The 6,654-nt window shown below is 28.6% G+C and overlaps 1 long non-coding RNA gene across 6 annotated transcripts; it reads right to left on the bottom strand.

Moving 5' to 3' along the window:
• Window positions 1-292: 292 nt before the first annotated feature.
• On the bottom strand, window positions 293-4,972 carry LOC133788533 (uncharacterized). Of its 6 annotated transcripts, XR_009873251.1 has the most exons (9): window positions 4,672-4,970; window positions 4,117-4,219; window positions 3,996-4,031; window positions 3,785-3,842; window positions 3,580-3,681; window positions 2,666-2,848; window positions 917-1,087; window positions 714-829; window positions 293-596 (listed from the first exon to the last, which is right to left on the bottom strand). It is a non-coding gene; the product is annotated as an uncharacterized LOC133788533 (long non-coding RNA). The 6 variants fall into 6 exon arrangements; XR_009873252.1 differs by having other exon boundaries at window positions 917-1,095; window positions 3,580-3,842; window positions 4,672-4,971; XR_009873249.1 differs by having other exon boundaries at window positions 3,580-3,842; window positions 4,672-4,971.
• Between the last annotated feature and the right edge of the window lie 1,682 nt (window positions 4,973-6,654).

The following is a 6,654-nucleotide window of genomic DNA, read 5'->3' as shown; positions in this document are numbered from 1 at the left end:
TTAAATTGGTAGCCGAAAAAATTGTCATTAAAATTAATTTTATTTTAAATTCAACAAAGTTATTTTGCTACCAAAGTTTGGTAGGGAAACAATTATAAATTTAGTAGCAAATAAATTTTGTGTGCTAAAAATACATTAATTTTGCTACTAAAATTTGGGGGCAAAATTAATACAAATTAAAATATCTTTTTTAACAAAATATATTCATTTTATATATATATATTTACTTATTTTGTTATATTATTATAGCATTTCTAATTCTTTCTATATTATTATATTACATAAACATCAATAAAATTTCAAAATTAATTTTATAAAATTAATAAACCACGATACAAACTAATTAAAATATATAATACACAACCTGTATCTAAAACATAATCCAAGCTAATTTTACTTACACAAATCTGCACATTACATCAAAAGTTTTACATTTATTTGGTATTTGCAAAAGAACTTAGTAGTAATATCTACTCAACATCGAGATAGATTCACTAATTGCTCCACAGTAAACTCTTGTTATACTTGTACTTGAAGGCTCAATTCATCTCATTGTTGTTTTTTATTTCCAAGATCAATCATAATATGCGTGTTTCCTAAAATACAGAACAATAATTGAAAACAAAAATTAATGAGACAACTAAACAACTTAGTCAATAAGAGAAGCATTTTGATTAAGTAGAAACATTAGTTGAAGAGTGAGGAACAACAACCTTTTAAGATGATGACACAAATAGAGTTGATCTTTACAGAGTAGAAGTACAGAGCCTCCATAATGGATAGCATAATCAATTGTCATTTCAAAAGTGAGAAAAATTTATGGTTTGCCCTGGGAAACAACCAATATAACTTTTATAACAAAAAAAAATTGGTGCAGTATATATAAGACAGTAAAATCATCCCCACAAAAGAGTACCTTGGTTGAAATAGGCTCATCGTCGGGAATTCCTCTTCCTCCAAATTCAGCAGCTAGCATTCCTTTTGAAAAAAATATATCACATAATAAAGTTGGCTTAAGAAGTTGAGTTAAAGCATCTTCTGGGTCTATACGTACACATGCCTTAGGAAGAATATTGCATCTGACAAACTGAAAGGCTTGTTATAATACAAAGAAAAGTTTACAATATTGTCTTTAGACCAAACAAAAACTTGAAAAAAGAAATCGTAGCCAACAATCAAGAAGAAGAAGAAGTGAAGCCTGATTATACAAGGGTTGTGAAAGTCTTCCTACCAAAATCTCAAGATTGTAGAAATAATATTAACCATCCTCTATAAAAAAAAACATTAGACTTTGATGATGAATTTAAATAGAAACCATAGCTGAAGTATATTATGAAGCAAAAGAATCACAACTTTATAGCCTTATAAAGTGGGAGAGGTTATCTCTATCGTGTAAAGTGGTTTGATAAGTAAAAAAAAAACTAATTCTATTGGATAATTTTTTTAAAACATTACTTATTATCCAAATAAATCTTATTATTAAAAATAACAAAATAGTAAAGATAATTATAATCGTTAATTGTAAAATTACAAATAAAAATTTAAAATTTAATTTACTAAAAAAATATATATACGTAAAAGCATAAATATAGGGATTAACAAACAATATTTTGAAATTCAAATTTCATATTTCTTTTGATTTAAAAATACAAAATATATATGTATAATATAAGCACAAATCTAGGAAATATAGGCATTATTAAATAATAAATATTTTGAAATTTCAATTTCAAATTCTGAAATGATAGATACGAATGATATCTAATAAATTCCTAAATATATATTAAATATCTTTCTTAAATTTCTTTTTACTTATTTACTCTTCATTCTTATTTGTTTTTATGTTTAGAGTTCTTATACATAGATGAGCTGGTAACGAAATAAAGGTTTGAATTCACTATCTTATTTCACTAAAAACATGCATATGAGATCACAAACATCGATCATGAACATACCTTTTTTCATAAATTGAATATCATTAAATATATATATTTATATAACTCAAAAAATTAAATTATATATGTTCTATTTTTTTCACTCTTTAGTGTGTTGAATCATCAAGTTGTTAATCTTTATTTTTTGTTATGCATGTAGTCATTCTTTCTTGAAGATTTATTGGGGAAATAATTTTAAAAAAGGTATGTGAATTTACACACTTATATTTAATGATATCCATTGTCTTAAAGCAATATATTTGTAAAGTGACTTACCTATAAACCTCAAATGTGTCTGGCATATATAATTGCTTGATGGTATATATGAGCATTGGTGTACAAATTTGGTGTCACAATGCAATGATTATTACTTGCACAACTAATATCAATTGAGGCAAAGTGTATGTTATTCTAGTAGATCATACAACACAATCGACTAATTATATTCCTTGTAAAGTAAATTATCTATTGCTCATTCTCAACATAAACATGCAAATCAGTGTCAAATTTTGAATTAATTCTTCAATTCAAGCAATAGATTTCCATGCAAATATTTGTTCTCTTTTTTCATTTTTTCATTTTACCACAATAGTGTTATGTTATTTTATCACATACGGTTAAATAGAAAAAGAAAACACTCACACACCCTTATAGATTGGAACCCATTAATCCTAAATTGTGTTTATCCAAATTATTCTCATATTAAACAATACAATCAACTATAATAGTACCTGTTTGTCAGTAGCTTCTTCACTGCAACTAGAGTATTATCCAAAAAAAAACATCACATCAATCTTGCTCATTCATGCTAAACATATTCCTCCATATATACCCTTGGGAAATTTGGGTTGTTGCTCCCATCTGTCACTCACTCATTTTTGTTGAGAAAACAGTGTCCCTCACATTTGCTCAATCTATATAGAAGAGATATATCATCAGTCATAAGAATATCAAAAATTTATATCTAAAATTCATAAAAATATTCTTGTCATCATATGTGCTGTCATGTTGACACCAAAACTAGAACATTAAAAAAAATTAAACCAGTACCATCATACAAATCTCATATAGCATACATAACTCAAATTGAGACAGTTATGCTTAAAATATTATATGGTTGTATTAAGTAACATATAATATATTATATATTTAATGATCAACATGACATATTAAAAAAATGATAGCAATCATCTATATTACATCTGGATAAAGCAGTAGAAAAATTGATACTCCTAAAACATTGGCATACGACAGGTTCTCAAAATACAAACACTAAATTAATGTTTTGAAGTTTGGAGTCTGACTTCAAAAGATTAAGATTTCTAGACTTGTAGAGGCATCAAGAAGCAGATTATCAACTACCTATATACGGAATCAAATAAAAATTCATTAACTTTTACCAAATTGCAAGGTATAATATCGCTGCCTTTTTTAAATAAGCTTGTCCTAATATTTTTTATGGAAGAGTTTCTCGATTAAGTTAAAAGTGTACTTAAATAAGAGGAGTTCATTAGAAGTTTAGAAACTAGAGCATAATAAATGATATTACTAAGCAGTTTGGAGTCCATCCTTCATAAACCTATATATACACATTATTTAAATCTAATTGTAATTCATAACGTTTATTCCAGTAAAGATGCCATACCAAATTTCATCAGTGATAACTGAGGTGGCTCTCTCCATTGCACCAAGGTATATTCCTGGTCCAAGCGTTGAAGGCAGAGGTTGAACTTCTCTTAGTACCCATCTATTACAAAACCAAGGTTATAAACATATATATATATATATATATCAGTGCAAAACTCTAAAAAAAAAATCATGAAACTAATTATTAACAAACGAAGATTAACCCAAGTTCCTGTCCTTCCTTGCTGCTTTGTTTGCCTTCTTAGCATCTTATTTTCTTATCTGAAAAATGAGCACAAACGAATCATAAAAAAATAGAGATAAAACAACGATTTCAATTAAATCAATATACTCAATAAGCTCAAAACTCTAATTTTTCTTATATTTCTTCACTTTTCTAACATATATATATATATATACATATATATAAATTACCTCAAATCATTGTTACCAAAAAGCAGAGCGATAAACCTAAATCCAAAAAAAAAATTAAAATCCCCAAATCACCTACCTTAACCCACACTTAGATTAAATAAACAAACAAATCAAAACTCACCAAATAAAACTTCAGGGAGTGAAGAGAAAAAGCTTGTGGAATGGAATATTTCATACCATCAAGACATAGAGGATAACCCCTGCTGCCCCATATGACCAGACGTCTAGAAGTATGTGTGTTTATATACATATATAAATAGTTCAGAAGAAGAAATTTGTAAGCAACATCAAAACAAAATTATTGAGTCCCTTTCATAACAAATATGAACATAACAAAATCTAGATAGCTCAGCTGTATAAAAACATGAAACTACTCAAACCCATTTCACAAAAATGAAGAACAAAGAAATCCATTACTCAAATCGAAAGGAGAAATAAAAAAAGAAAACCAAGAGAATAACAAAAAAAATAGAAATGAAAAGCCTAGGCCACAAATTAGGGCTTTTAAAAATCTAAACATAATGAAAAATATGTGACCCATAGCTAAGGACCAAAAATTAGATAGTTTAAGTCCCAAATATTATGGTTCAAAATCCCGAATTGTAAAAAACCAAAACACACATATGTATAAAGAGAGACATAGATCTGAAAATAAAAGTGTACGTAAAACACTTACCCGTCCAAATAACTGATTTTTGAACCGTGTGTGGTAGACAAGAAGCCAATCTATGCCGCTATGCTTGTGTGTGTCGCAGGAGAAGAGCTTGACTGGTTTAGTGAGTTCCAGAAGGTGGAGATGGGTTCACTAAAAGGTATAGAAGTGGAAAGAGAAAAACCCTAAGTTCAGAGAGGATAAAGGGTATAGATATGTGTACAAGATATTGAAGAGGGGAAGAAGAGATGAGCTAGTAGGGTTTTCTCTTTTAGGAAATGAGGAAAGGCAGTGGCGGGATTTGTCAAAAAAAAAAAAAAAAGACAGTGGCGGGAGATATAATTTACCAAAAAAATGCTAATAATTTTACACCTACCGCAATTCTCCTTCTTTTTTTTTTTTTTTTTTTTTTTTTTTTTTTAAGAGCACTAAAACTTGACAACATGTAGACTTTGATCTGAAATATTCACACCATTTTTAATTTTACGGGCCAAAATAATTATTTTCTATTTTTTAGGAAATTCTTTACTCTCAGCTCTCGTTTTTTTTGATATATTTTGGTTTGTTGATTGATATCATCATATTTATTAAAGTATTTTTTAAAAATTATAATTATTGCTTCAAATATTTGCTTATTTATTTGTTTTATATAATTTTTAATGTAAAAAAAATTGTTAATATTAAATATTTTTTTATTGTAGTATAATCCACCATCTATTTGTTTAAAAGATAATAGAAAATTGATGGATAAAAGCTCGATTTTCAAGAAGAATAGATTATGTGCAAAGTATTATGATGGACTTAAGAGTTTTATTAAATTATCAACTTTTCACTTAAATAGTGAAATTAAGATTCGAAGTCCATGCATTTTATGTATGAATTTATATCATCATGACTTGGAGACCGTTGAGGGTCATATATTCATAAAGCGATTTTATACTAAATATGTTATGTGGGAGTTTCACGGGGAAGATATCACAGAAGTAAATGAATATCGAGAGGAAGTAAAAACAAACATTGAAGAAGACAAAATATCATATGATAGCAATGATGAAGAAGAAGACGATATGATACAAGCATTAGAAGATATAGCTAATCAATATCATGGAAAGAGTGATTTTGTGAACCTTGGAGATTCAAATGACCACAACAATGAAAGGAATACACTACCTTACTTATTTGCAGAAGCAGAAAATGAGTTGTATTTTGGATGCAATATGTTCTCAATCTTAACATTTGTTGTTAATCTAATGCACATTAAAGTGATGTGTGGTTGGAGCAACAAATCATTTGATTTGTTGTTGGACTTACTTTGGAAAGCATTTCCCAAAGACAATAAGATTCCACGATCTTATTATGAGACTAAGAAAATGTTGTGTGATCTTGGTTTAGGACATGAAACTATTCATGTATGTGAGAATGATTGTGCTTTATTTTGGAAAGAGAATAAAAATGCTGAAAGATGTCCTATATGTGGTCATGAACGATACAAATTCCAAGGAACTAAAGGCAAGAAGATCCCACACAAAAAGATGCAATATTTTCCTGTAACTCCACACCTACAGTGACTTTTTATGTCTCAACATACATCATCTGATATGAGGTAGCATAAGGAAGAACGTGTTGATACAGAAGGTGTACTTAGACATTCGGCAGATGCAGAGGTGTGGAAATATTTTGATCGACAATATCCTAATTTTGCAAAAGAATCTAGAAATGTTAGGTTGGGATTTGCAACAAATGGGTTCAATCCATTCGGTGATTTATCAAACTCGTACAGTATGTGGCCAGTGTTACTATTGCCATATAACATGCCGCCATGGAGATGCATGAAACGAGAATTCTTAATGATGGCCTTATTGATTCCGAGACGTCATGCTCCAGGAAAAGACATAGATGTCTATTTACAACCTCTAATTGATTAGATGGAGGAACTATGGGAAAATGGTGTACGTACTTTTGATATTATTGATGAATAATATTTTACAATGCGTGCAGCAGTATTAT

This window comes from Humulus lupulus, chromosome 7 (assembly GCF_963169125.1).
Source record: "Humulus lupulus chromosome 7, drHumLupu1.1, whole genome shotgun sequence".
Classification (NCBI taxonomy): domain Eukaryota; kingdom Viridiplantae; phylum Streptophyta; class Magnoliopsida; order Rosales; family Cannabaceae; genus Humulus; species Humulus lupulus.
This window is presented reverse-complemented; position numbering and strand designations above follow the sequence as displayed.